We start from the raw sequence: 12,434 nt of genomic DNA on the forward strand, positions 1-12,434 counted from the left end.
CTGTAGCCTCCAGATCCCCTCTGGCAAAGGAGAGTCGCCCTGTAGTTTGGGGCGTAGCTTTGGGGAGGGTATCTTAGGTGTAATACTCCCAAATAAATGCATTCTTACCCCGGTAACTTGGTATAAGACCAGGCCGATCAACAATGAACAATATAGTCCACTTAAAATTACTGACTGACAAAACGTGAAAAGGGGCCTAGGATATATTTATTTATTTTGTTTATTTATGTAGTTTTATGTAGCGAGAACATGACCCACGAGGGTATCAGATCGCTTTACACATAAACAGGATGCAGGAGGTAAGCAAAACACACATTGATATGCAATACTAACCTGTAGTGGTGGTACGAGGATATGGGGTGAGGAACTATCTCGGGACCCAAAATAAAGAAACGGATACGTAACAAACTAAGGTGCCGCGCATAATAGGGCAATTATATAATAGTCATGGTCGATGCCCCAAGGACCTGTGAGCTAGGGTAGGTATTTGTTCATCAATTACAGCTTTACTTGTGCTTTGAAAGGCGCAATTGATGGATTCACTCAGATTTCAGAAGTAAGGGAGTTCCAAATTCATGGGGCAGCACCAGAGAAGGCCCGGTCATAGGTTTTCTTCTTCTCAAATTTCTGTGGTTTCAGAAGTAAAGATGTATTACTTTTTGAGGATCTAGCTCCGCCAGATAGATCCAGTTTTTGTGCAAGGTACCTGGGGGTGTTGGAGTGTAGGGCTTTGTGTGTCATGCCTGTAATTTTTGGTTGAATTCTTGCCTCAAGAGGGAGCCGGTGTAGAGATTTCATATCTGGTGTGATGTGGTTGTAGCGTTTGGATCCGGTAATGAGCCTCACAACTAAATTAAGTGAAGCCCTGAGGGAGGGTCAACTTTGATCTTTTGAAGGCCTGAAAGTGATGCATTTCCATACTCCAGCCTGGAGAAAACTAGGGTTTGAACCACTGGTAGTGGTAGTATTTATTTGTTGATTACTTAAAATCATTACAATCTGCAGAGTACACATACAAGATAAAATTAGATTAAGAATATAACATTCAAATAAAAAAGATTCATCTTCCCTTCATAATTGTTTTGCGGCTACAGTGTACAATTGTATCCAAGCAAGATCTACAACTAAGCCTCAACATAGTTCGTTTGGCTGCAAAGGATCAGCAAGCAAAAATAAAGTGCTTTGTGCTAGCAGCTATAGTTTACAGTATACAATACATTTCTCTAAGAAAAGCATTTAAAACCATGGAAGCTGCATAAATAAAAACGCCCGTAATAAAATTACATTTAGAGCAACATTAGCTATAAAGTGCAATTGTGCTAGTAAACGTTTAGCAGCGCAAACTACAGTGCCTTGTGCTAACAACTAAAGTTGTCAATATACCTTTTATTACTCTTAAACTTTAAAACAGTAAATGCATGAGAAAGAACCGACCATAGCAAAATTGCATTTGGAACGACATTAGCAATAATGTGCATTTGTGCTAATAGACTTTAGCAACAAAAAATAAAATGCTTTGTGCTGGCAACGTTAGTTTACAATATACCGTACATCGTTCTAGAGCAGGGGTACTCACAAACTTTCTCTCGGGGGCCAAATTTACAGTGTGGTTTGTGGCTGAGGGCCGTACCGGTGGAGGCGGGGGGAGGGGCGGGGCTAAAGCAAAAAAAAAATGTGACCATGAGGTTGAACACAGGTCCCTGCAGCAGACGCCTTCGTCCACTGAGCCACCAGACCCGGCAAACACACATCTCTCTCTCTCTCTCTCTCCCTCTCCCCCTCCCTACCCTCTCCCTCCCCCTCTCCCTCTCTCCCCGTCTCTCTCCCTGTCTCCCTCCCTCCGTCGCCCTCCTCTCTCTGTCTCCCTCCTCCCTCTGTCTCCCTCCTCCCTCTCTGTCTCCCTCCTCCCTCCCTGTCTCCCTCCTCCCTCTCTGTCTCCCTCCTCCCTCTCTGTCTCCCTCCTCCCTCTCTGTCTCCCTCCTCCCTCTCTGTCTCCCTCCTCCCTCTCTGTCTCCCTCCTCCCCCTCTGTCTCCCTCCTCCCCCTCTGTCTCCCTCCTCCCCCTCTGTCGCCTCCTCCCTCTGTCTCCCTCCCTGTCTCTCTCCCTCCCTCCCTCCATCTTCCTCCCTCCCTCCCTCTCCCTCCCTTCCTCCATCTCCCTCCATCTCCCTCCATCTCCCTCCCTTTGTCTCTCTCCCTCTCTCTTCCTCCATCTCCCTCACTCTCCCTCCCTCTGTCTCCCTCCCTCCCTCTGTCTCCCTCTCCCTCCCTCCGTCTCCCTCCATCTCCCTCCCAAAGAAAGAAAGGGGTCTGGGAGTTATTGGACCTCAGTTTATAATAAATGTGAGATAACGTGTGCCTTGGTGCTTTCACTGTATCCGGGAGACTCGAAATGGTGTCTGCATAAAGCAGACGATGTGAACGTGAAATCGAGCGCAGTTAACGGCGGCGTGTTCCAGGGTGACCAAGGGTGGTACACTTATAACATCCTGGGCTCCTCGCCCAGTTGACCGGGGGCGAGCGGTCCGTGTGACTACAATTGAATGGATGGACACGAAGACAAAGGCTGACCGAAGCGCGGGCTTCGGCTCCAACGTACATCATCCAACCGGAGGGTTCCCTTTTCTCCACAGCTCATTGGAGAGACAGCCTGCAGCCTCCAGTTGAGTAGCCAATCGTTGCACACTGCGGGCTATTTTCGAACGTGGGGCGGGAGCTTCAGCCAACCAGAGCAGCCCTCCGTCTTCGAGTGCATAATAGGGCTCTTGCCTGCCTGAACTCCATTCTTCCTCGCTCGTACACCGGTACGATGTCTGAAAGGTCCGCGGGCCGCCAAGGAAGGCTTGCCGGGCCGCTGGCGGTCCGCGGGCCGTACTATGAGTAACCCTGTTCTAGAGAATGCTTTATAACAATGTAAGCGAGAACAAAAGATAAGTCGTAGTAAAATCCAATTGTTCAAACCTCGGAGATGATGTGCGTTTCTGCTAAGCAGACTTGAACTGTTTTAGTTTAAAGGATGCCAGCACTACCCCTAATAACATTTAATAGTGATATAACAAACAGCAACAGTGCACTTGGGCTAGTAATCGAAATAAAGTACCATTCTACTAGCAAACCTTAGCAACTATGGTTTAAAGTAGACCGTGCATAACCCTAAGAATACATTACAGCATTATAACGGTTCATGTCGTAAATATCTTCACTTCAATTGTCAATATTACAAAGTTTCTTTTCAACTATAAATATAAACTTAACAAATCGGGAAATAAGACGGGCAGTGGCACCATTTAGACAGAAGATGATGGCGTTTCTACAAGATCTTACCCCCAATTCATTAAAAATAGACTTTAATATAGTTTTCCGCTCTTCTAACGATTTGGGGCATAAAGTTACTATATGCATTAAGGTTTCCTCACAAGAACCACATAACCTACACAATTTAGGAGGCCACTTGTTTTCCCATTTTGGTAGTCCATCTTTAATCGGATATCTCCCGAACCGTAGTAACATAAATTTATACTTAATTGAGGGTTTTAAATGGAACAGCAAATATGGTTGGCGTGCCAATTTACCAAAAGAATTTGCAATTGACCATGAGTGTTTTTTTTCCTAAGTTAATCTTTATCTATTATAGTCGACAATAAAATAGCTGATTGGTTAATTGATTTTTTTTTTTTGTGGATTTTTTTATAAACCACTTTACTCCTGATTTCGTCTTCTAGGTTTGGACAATCAAAAGTACGTAGACCCTCATTTAGATATGTTTGCCGGCTACTCGCGTATTCGCTTCTCATCATCTCATGCCAACACTGGTTTGCAAGGGAACCCTCTCCAGCACGAGACAATGACCATAAGGTTTTTAAAAATGTGGATTGTCGGGCCAATGTTTGTCTTTTTAGGCCAAATTGTAGTCTTATATTGGCACGGCTAATATATCTGGGAATCCTAAAAACTGATTTATATGTTCTTATTTCAGTGTCGTCAAGGGTTTTCGCGTCTTTGACTTGAAGTCCTTGAAGGGGGAGAAAGGGTTTAATGTCCCTTAGGATGCTCATTTGGAAGTTCGCTCCTCTGGCAGCTGCGCTGATGTGTCCCTGCATGTTGAAATTCTTGTCGAGTGTTCTCCCTAGTGATTTCATGGAGTCAATGACCTGTGGTATGCAATTGAGGGCTACTAGATTTTTCAACCATTCTGCAATGTGTAGTGAGGGTTTGGGGGTGAAATTAAGATGAATTCTGTTTTGAGGGTGTTGAGTTTGAGGTGATTGCTGGTCAGCCAATTCTGAGTCTTTTTATAAAGTTGCATTAAGAAAACTTATATTTTTCAGGAAAGGATATTTTAAGGTAAAGTTGGGTGTCCGCGTACATGTGGTGCTTGATGTTAGATGCTTTCAGAATTTCAGTTAATGGTTCCATGAACAGGTTGACGAGAGTGGGTGATAGCAAGGAACCCTGCGGAACACCTAGTGTGACAGGTGTGGGGTTTGATAGGGAGTGGTTGATTTTTATTATTTGGGATCGATTGTTGGGGAATGAGGCGAACCAGTCTAGGACAGGACCAGAAAGTCCCATCCTACGTTCCAGTAAATTAAGAAGGCTGTCTGGTTTGACCGTATCGCATGCTGATGAGAGGTTGAGGAGGATTAGGAGGCAGGATTCATTATGATCAAGCAATTGCAGCACGTCATCCATCATGTGAGTAATGGCCGATTCAGTGCTGCGGCCCTGACCGAAGCCAGAATGGTGTTGGTCTAGGACCTGGAAGTTATCAATGTGATTGCATAGTTGAGCGTGGACGCATTTTCCAAGGAGCTTTAAAAGCGTCAGGAAATCGGAGATATGGTGCTAGTTATTTAGGTCAGTCTGATCTGCCGTGGGTTTCTTGAGAATGAGGGATCTGTCCAGATTTGAGGCAGTCTGGTATAGAACCTTGCAGTAATGATGCATTTACTATTTTGGTCCAAAGTGGGAGAAGCCAGGTTTTAATCTCCTTGAAGTTTCGCGGGGAGCTGGTCACTGAAGTAGTTGGAAGCTTTCAGTGTTGATAGGATTTTTAGAATGGTAGTTTCATCCACGGATTTGAATGAACTCCACAAGGCATTATTTTTGGGGGTGATGCTGGACGCTCTGACCCCAAGGGTGGAGGGTGGGGGAGGGGGCTGATGTGTGAAAGCACCAGGAGGAGAGACAAGTCAGAACGTATCACTTTCAAACTTTCCTGTCTTTCCATGGAAGAAAGGGGCCATTTCTTCAGTTAGGTAGCAAGGTAGATCCAGATAGAGGGTTGGGTGGCCTCTTAGATTGTGATTTGACAAGTTCAAACCGTTTTTTAGGTCAGTTCCTGGCATTGTCTAATTGATTCCTGAAGAAGTTAGCTTTAGCAGTATGAATGAGTTTGTTGTAGATACTTCTCTGCTGTGATCTTAGGGGCTTGAGGTGATCAAGAGTGGGGGAGATTCAGTCTTAAATTGCGTCTATCCGTGTTTAGGCTGCCATTAAACCAAGGCTTTTTTTGTGGGCACTCTTTTTAGCTGCAGAGGTGCCATATCGTCTAAAATGTTTGTCATTGAATTGCAATAATGATCTGTAAGGTTCTGGACATCTGACATGTCCTCCGGAGAGTTTAGCATGTGGTTTCTAACCGATGTTAGTTTGTGCAGGTTTGTGTTTCTAATGTTCCTTTTCCAGTGACTCAGTTTTTTAATTTGTGCCTTTACTGAGAAACATCCTAATTTTAAGACTTTCGGTATTCACAGAAGGCATTTAGGAGTCCTAAAGTTAGGACTCCTAACTTCTGTGAATACCGAAATGAGTAAGTGCCTTCTGTGAATACCAAAATTGTAGTAAGTTTAGGATTTTGTCTTAAGTTAGTTCTGTGAATCGGGCCCATCTAATCTGATGTCATATAAAGGGGGCATGAGGATGTCAAAAATTGGTGTGGCGGAAACATTCAACCATGTTTCAGTCAGAACTATGAGGTCGAGCTCATGCGTAAGGACAAGGTCTGCGATATCTGCTGTGTGTGTAGAAGCCAAACGACAATTGAGTAACATACGCTTCAGTTGTGGTATGAAGCCAATGAAGGACTCGTGTGTGTGATGGGAATTTGCATAAGGCTGAACTTGTTTATTAGTCTATTATTAGGCCTAGGTTCTCTGTATGGAGTGGTGAAATGGCCTGAATTTGACCAAGGCGGTATGGGGTGTAAAGTTTTGTATGAGGAGGAGGGAATAGATCTCGTTGTCAGAGTAGCGATCACCCTATAGGGCCGGCTGAGGGTATTCGGATAGGAAGTGGTTATCCAGGATAGATGGGGAGGTGTAGAAGAAGACGAAGAAGTAGTAGTAGAGACCCCTAGAGGGGAAGGAGGAGAGCTCAATCTAGAGCGATTGGTGTAAGTGAGGGGCGGGGTGTATATTCTTGCCAGGAGGCTTGTTGGTACAACAATAGTTGGCTAGATCAGAGGCGATCGATAGTAGGCACTGCCTGTTGGCCTTGAGTTGCTGAAGCTCTCCAGAGAGATCTTAGTCAGTTTGGAGCTAAGGGGGGGTGTTGGAACAGGAGGGCGAAATGGGGGGGGGCAAAGGGCCTAGAGAAGAGGGAGTGCTACGGTGTCTGCAGTTGAGGGGTGGTTGGGAAGGGAGGGCTCTGGGAGTGGAGCAGGGGATAGCTGAGGATCCAGGATAGCTGACCCAGAGAACGGGTTTCTTGAGCCGGTTGTTAGACAATGGAGGGGAGATGAACCCGGTTGCTGGTCAGATTTGGGGGTTCCCCATTAGCAAGTGATATCCTTAGAGCCACCGGTAGAGTAGTAGGAGCATCTGTGTAGACATTGTGGGTATGTTTAGCAGATGGCGACAGAAATGGGGTGCAGGTGTTGATTTAGTGGCAGCGTGATTCAGTGTTCTCTGCATCCAGGGAGGGGAGAGGGATCATTGATTTATGATGACCCATGTGGAGAGACTCAAGGATGTTGTTGGGTAGGCTATCCAGAGAGGCGGGCATTGGGGTGTAGACAAGCCAATGGGTGGGTGGAGAAGAAACCTCTAGAGCAGTAAGAGATGACTGCAGGGTTAGGCTGGGTGTGAGTCACAAGAGCAGTTTTATTAATCAACGTATTTTTGATAAGTGGGAATATTTTGTCAAGACGTTCTAGGTTGCACTAAGATACTTGGAAGAGGATAGATTTGTTATAGATGGAGATGGTTGCCTCTGCTCAGCAAGCGATTGTGGGAGCTGTTGAGAGACTAAGCCCATGTTTTTTTTTTGGTAGATGTGGTGATCAGAGTGTATGGTTAACCTCCATTGGGTACGTCTAGTAGTGTAGAAGATAAGGTTACTAATGGTCTCTCCCTTTTTTGAGCAGAAGTAGGGGTCTGAAAGAAGGGTTTCTGGGTGAGACTTAAGGGACCTGTGTGAGAATTTCTTGGCAGCGTTCTTGGATAGATTAGGGGGGTATATGATAGTGTACGCATTAAAGCCAGCTGGAATCAGTTCGGAGTCACATGTGGTTCTTGGGAAGTGATCCATAGCACAGAGTCTAGAGACCAGACTTGAAGAAGAGAGAAACCAAGGGTATCAGACACTCCTAATGTGTGTGAGAGGAGAAGTGAGGTCCCACTCCCGGCACCAGGGCAACATAAGCAGTCCAAAAAAAGATTCACCATATACATCCAAAGAACTTCAGATCCGTACGCTTTAGGAGAGCAGGCAGGGTGTGATACATCTGTGAATCTTCAAGCGCGGACCCTCCGGTCCCCTCTCCAGGCTCAGGGAAAGATGACGGGTAACTACCGTACAGGTTGGCTGATCTCGACTGTCCAGAGAACAGGCCCCCCCCCCTCTTATGACTCCGCGCTCAGCGTGGAAATGACTTGCTGGAGGTTGGCGAATGTAGTGGTGCAAGCACGATATGCCAGCTGCCACGAAGATGGTCACCTCGTACTGGTATATCCCGTGAAGGAGGGTCGCAGACGAGAAAGATGGGATCCGCAGTGCAGCGAAGTACATCTGTTCCTCAGTCTGCAAGCTGCATCCGAAGGTAAGTGGGTGTGGGTCGGGGTGCCCTTCCAATGAGTGCAAGAGACCAGCTACATCAAGGATATTCACCAGATAGATGATCCCAAGCCTGGAGCCTCTTACAGGCCCCGACAGTCCGGCGGCCATCTTTATTGCTTGGTATACAAGCGTTGTCGACTTTTCACCGGCTTTAGGCAAAGTGAAACAAATAAGGTTATGGGAAAAACTCTGTCAATGGGGCATTGATCAAACATTGCTACATTTCCTATTTATGCTGCATGAAAACACCCAGCTCCAAATTAAGTTGGCAAATAATACTCTTTCTCCAAGGATGACCGCCAACAAATGCCTGAAGCAAGGATGCATTTTAGCCCCTTTGCTTTTCCAATTGTATATATCCGATTTAACCTAATAATTGGATCACCCAGGTGGTCTCGCTCCTAAACTGGGAAAACAGCCCATAAATACTGAGGGGCATATTTATGAAGGTTTTTGATCGCCCTTGCAGAGCAACGCATGGCCGACGCATAACCAAAGTCTGATTCATCAAGACCGGCAAGGCCACTTTGTGTGGCCCTGCGTGGCTTGATAAATTCAGAGTAACGCAACGCAGTGCAAACCACTGCATTGCATTACTTTGTCCCAGGGAGGCGTTCCATGGGTGGAGCGTGGGTGTTCCCACGCATCCACTCATGTTTTGGCGCATTCCCAGTTACCAACACTGGGAAACTGGGTCAAAATGCTAGGAGAAGTATCTTTGCAGCACCCGAAGAAAGAGGAAAAAGCCTCAAAGTATTGTTTTTGTGCAGGAAAGGAGTGGCTGATATTGAGGGTGGAGTTCTTTTAGAGATTATCGGCTGTTTGCTAGGACTTGCGTCATCTGCGCAATCTCGGAGGCCCTGCGACTGATCGGCTTTCGGGTCGTCCCAGACAGTCTGTGGTAGAGTGACCTGTGCTTTCTTGGTAATTGTTCTATCAGCCAGCTCTTTATCTATTTTATTCATATTGGACTACTGCAATTCTCTGTTCTCCGCGTTAAAACTCCATATGACTGTATGGCTGTAATTTGAGTAGTAGCACAGTACATTTTTGGTGCAGTCATCCCAGCAGATGACAAACTTTGACAGTGGTAGGTTTTGAAAGGTGTGCCTGTCTCAGGTTTCCAAGAGTATTAATGGCAATAAAACATACAAAAGGTGATGGGACAAGTGCTTGCAAATAGTCTAACCACAAGTAGTCCCTTGGGTAGCCTTCTAGCCATTGTTTTACGCCCATGGTTTCTCTAGACAGCGGGCCTGATTCAGGGTTTAGCAGACCGAGTAAAAGCACACGGTGGTGGAGGGCTTTACGTCCGGCACCCTGAATTGAATCTGCTCGCCCACCCTGCCTAATCTCCAAACATTGACAAGAGCCAATGTCATGGAAGCTTTTGTCATTGAAGAAAAAGTTTGACTTTCCGCCAAACATGACCGCTAGCAGTCATACTTTTCCTAAAACAAATACCCAAAGCTTGAGTTTGATTTTGAGAAAAAAAATAAAAAAAATAAACTAATGACCACCACACCATGGACAATCTCTCCGAAGGTGTTCGATAATTTTCTTTTTTAAATGTCTTTTTATTGGACAGCTGCTGGTACACCTTTACAATAATACAGAGACAGGGTGATTTCAGCGGTGGCGAAGAGAAGAGAGCCACTTATCACATACAACAGAGTGTTACAGCATCTCATTTCCTAGTCCCACTTGTGCTTGTATCCCTCCATAAGGCCATGAAGTTGTCTTCCGACTTAGTAATTTGAATACCCAGCTACTTGAATTCTTCCCGTTGGGGCCAGGGCCACACATTCGGATGTAAGGGGCAGGAGCACTCCGGCCAGAGGGAATACTAATGACTTGTCCCAGTTTATCTGGTAGCCGGAGTAGCTGGCAAAGAGCTGGAATATGTGCATGAGTATGGCTGGGTTAATGGCCATAAAGTAATACGTTGTCAGCATACAAAGAATATGTTCCTCCCAGCCGCCCCTAATATCTATACCGTAAACCAAAGGATCACCGTGCACCCACACTACCAGCGGCTCCAGTGCCATCACAAAAATCCTAGGGGAGAGTGGACACCCCTGTTGTGTCCCCTTGTGTAGCATGAATGGTCTGGACACTGTCCCATTTAACTGGACTCTTGCCAGCGGGTCGCAGTACAGGAGACCGACCCACGCGAAAAAAGTGGTCTGAAGCCCAGTCTGGTTAGAACCGCGAAGAGGTATGGCCATTCGATACTGTTAAATTCCATTCGAGCAACTAATGAGTACCGCTGCTGCCTCTGATGTTCGGGCTGCTGATTCATGCATAACTCAGTGTAGGCACCGGAGGATCAGCCTCGTGCTTCAGTGCGGCATGAATTCTGACTGGTCAGGGTAGACTATTGTAGAGCGTATCAGATGTATCTGGTTTGCTAGAATCTTCACTATAACCTCAGCTTCAAAATTAAGTAGGGAGATGGGAATGTATGAGCTACACAGTGCCGTTCTCAGGTCTTCCAGCAGTCTCCTGTCTTTTAGCGCTTCTTGGAACATATTTAGCATCGGCTGGGCCACTTTATCTGCTACTCACTTGTAGAGTTCAGCAGGTAGTCCATTCGGCCAGCTGCCTTTCCAGACTGTAGATCTCGGATGGCCCCCGCTATTTCTTTGACTGTCGGATCCTTATCCATGTCCTCCCTATCGTCCTTCGTTAGTTCCGTGAGTCTGAGGTCTTTTAGCAGTTTGGCGCAGTCGTCTCCAGTTCGAACTGTGACTGATTGGTACACTGTCACATAGTAAGTTGCAAAGGTTTCAGCAATTGCCTTACCTGACTTTTCCAAGGAGCCGTCAGGCTTCTGTATTTCTAGAACCCAATTTCGGTCTCTGTCTCTCCTCTCTAACCATGTTATCAACTTGTTTGCCTTATCTACCACATGATATAGCCGTCTGTGCGTGGCTATTGCATCGGACCTAGCAGCATTTTGCCAGCTCTTTGAATTTGCTTTGCCGTAGCCAGTTTGTGGCCGATGGCGGGGTTCGATGTCCCCACTCGTCCTATTTGTTTCTTGAGTACCACTATCTCCTGTTCTAACTTTTCATATTGAGCGTATTGTTCTTTTCTTTTGCCCCCGGCCAGTGACTGAACATGGCCCTTAACTACCACTTTAAGTGCTTCCCACAGGGTGCAATGGGATCTAATGGAACCCGTATTTTCTTCAAAATATTGTTCTGTTTTTTCCCCTGAATTTGTCCGCAAACTCTCTGTTCTTAAAGTGCCAGGGTTGCACACGTGGTGGGAGAGTATATTCCCGAGTGGAGCTCTAGAGCACCACCTCTACTGGTGAGCGGTCCAATATGCCCCAGGCTCTATGTTGCGCATCCCTGAATAGCCTCACATGCATACATTTGGTAAATATGTACTCTAGGCGGAACCCACTACTGTGAGCCACCGAAATGTGTGTGTATTGCCTAGTGTTCGGGTTGGGTATCCTCCAAAGGTCTTAGTCCTATCGCCTCTGAAAATTCTCGCAGTGGTTCCTGCCCAGTGGCTGTACCTGTCGTCTCTATCCACATCTGGCAACATCGTGGTTTGTGGCGTTCATGTCCCCACCCTGAATTAGGATTCGTTGGGGCATTTCAAGCAATGTTTTGTTGAGCTCCGGAAGAGTCTCAGCATGGAGTTTCTGCGGTACGTAAATAGAACAAATATCAAGAGTTCGGCCCTCCCATGTCCTGGGTGGCCCGGCATGAAGGAGATCGCATTTTTTGCAAGAATCTCCACACCGCTGGAGCACGATGTGAATCCCTTGTGGGCCAGTAGAGTGTAGCCAAATTGATTGAGTGCTAAATAATTATTACCTCGCAGATGCGTCTCCTGTAACAGTACGAGGTTGGGGCTTGTCGACGTAAGTACTGTAGAACCATGGTACACTTGATTTTATGAACTAAGCCATTGATATTCTACGTCAGGTCTGGCAACGTGGTTGTGGATCGGAACGCCATTACTAGTTTCTGGTAAACTGCAGCCCCCCCCTTAAAACTGCCCTCTCCCACCCCCTCTGCCTCTATATGTCCAGGTTTTATGTACCGTGCATTTTGGTGTTTCCAATGCTGTATCAAACATTTTGTGAATCTTACATAACAAAGAAATGCAAAAACATTTCCCCATTGCTAACACCCCCCCCCCCACCCTGCCACCCTGCCACCCTGTACATCTAAAACTACCCACTGACCCAATATGCAGAGCACCTGTCGCCCAAACTTAATCATCACTACTTAATGGGGTTGGTTGGCTCTGCCTCCTTTGTTTAAATGGTGGCCCTCCTGCTCCCCCCCTCACTTGGTTAATATTTTAGCGTGTGTCCCAGCTTATGTACCTTTTTTGAAGTTGTCACTTACG

At 46.2% G+C, this 12,434-nt stretch overlaps 1 protein-coding gene across 1 annotated transcript in view; it reads left to right on the top strand.

Annotated features, from left to right (window-relative positions):
* LOC146813464 (uncharacterized) overlaps nucleotides 1-12,434 on the top strand; it is an 89,577-nt gene that overhangs the window by 47,154 nt on the left and 29,989 nt on the right. The gene's annotated exons all lie outside the window — the stretch shown is intronic.

Source organism: Triturus cristatus, chromosome 7, assembly GCF_964204655.1.
Source record: "Triturus cristatus chromosome 7, aTriCri1.1, whole genome shotgun sequence".
In the NCBI taxonomy this organism is placed as follows: Eukaryota; Metazoa; Chordata; class Amphibia; order Caudata; family Salamandridae; genus Triturus; species Triturus cristatus.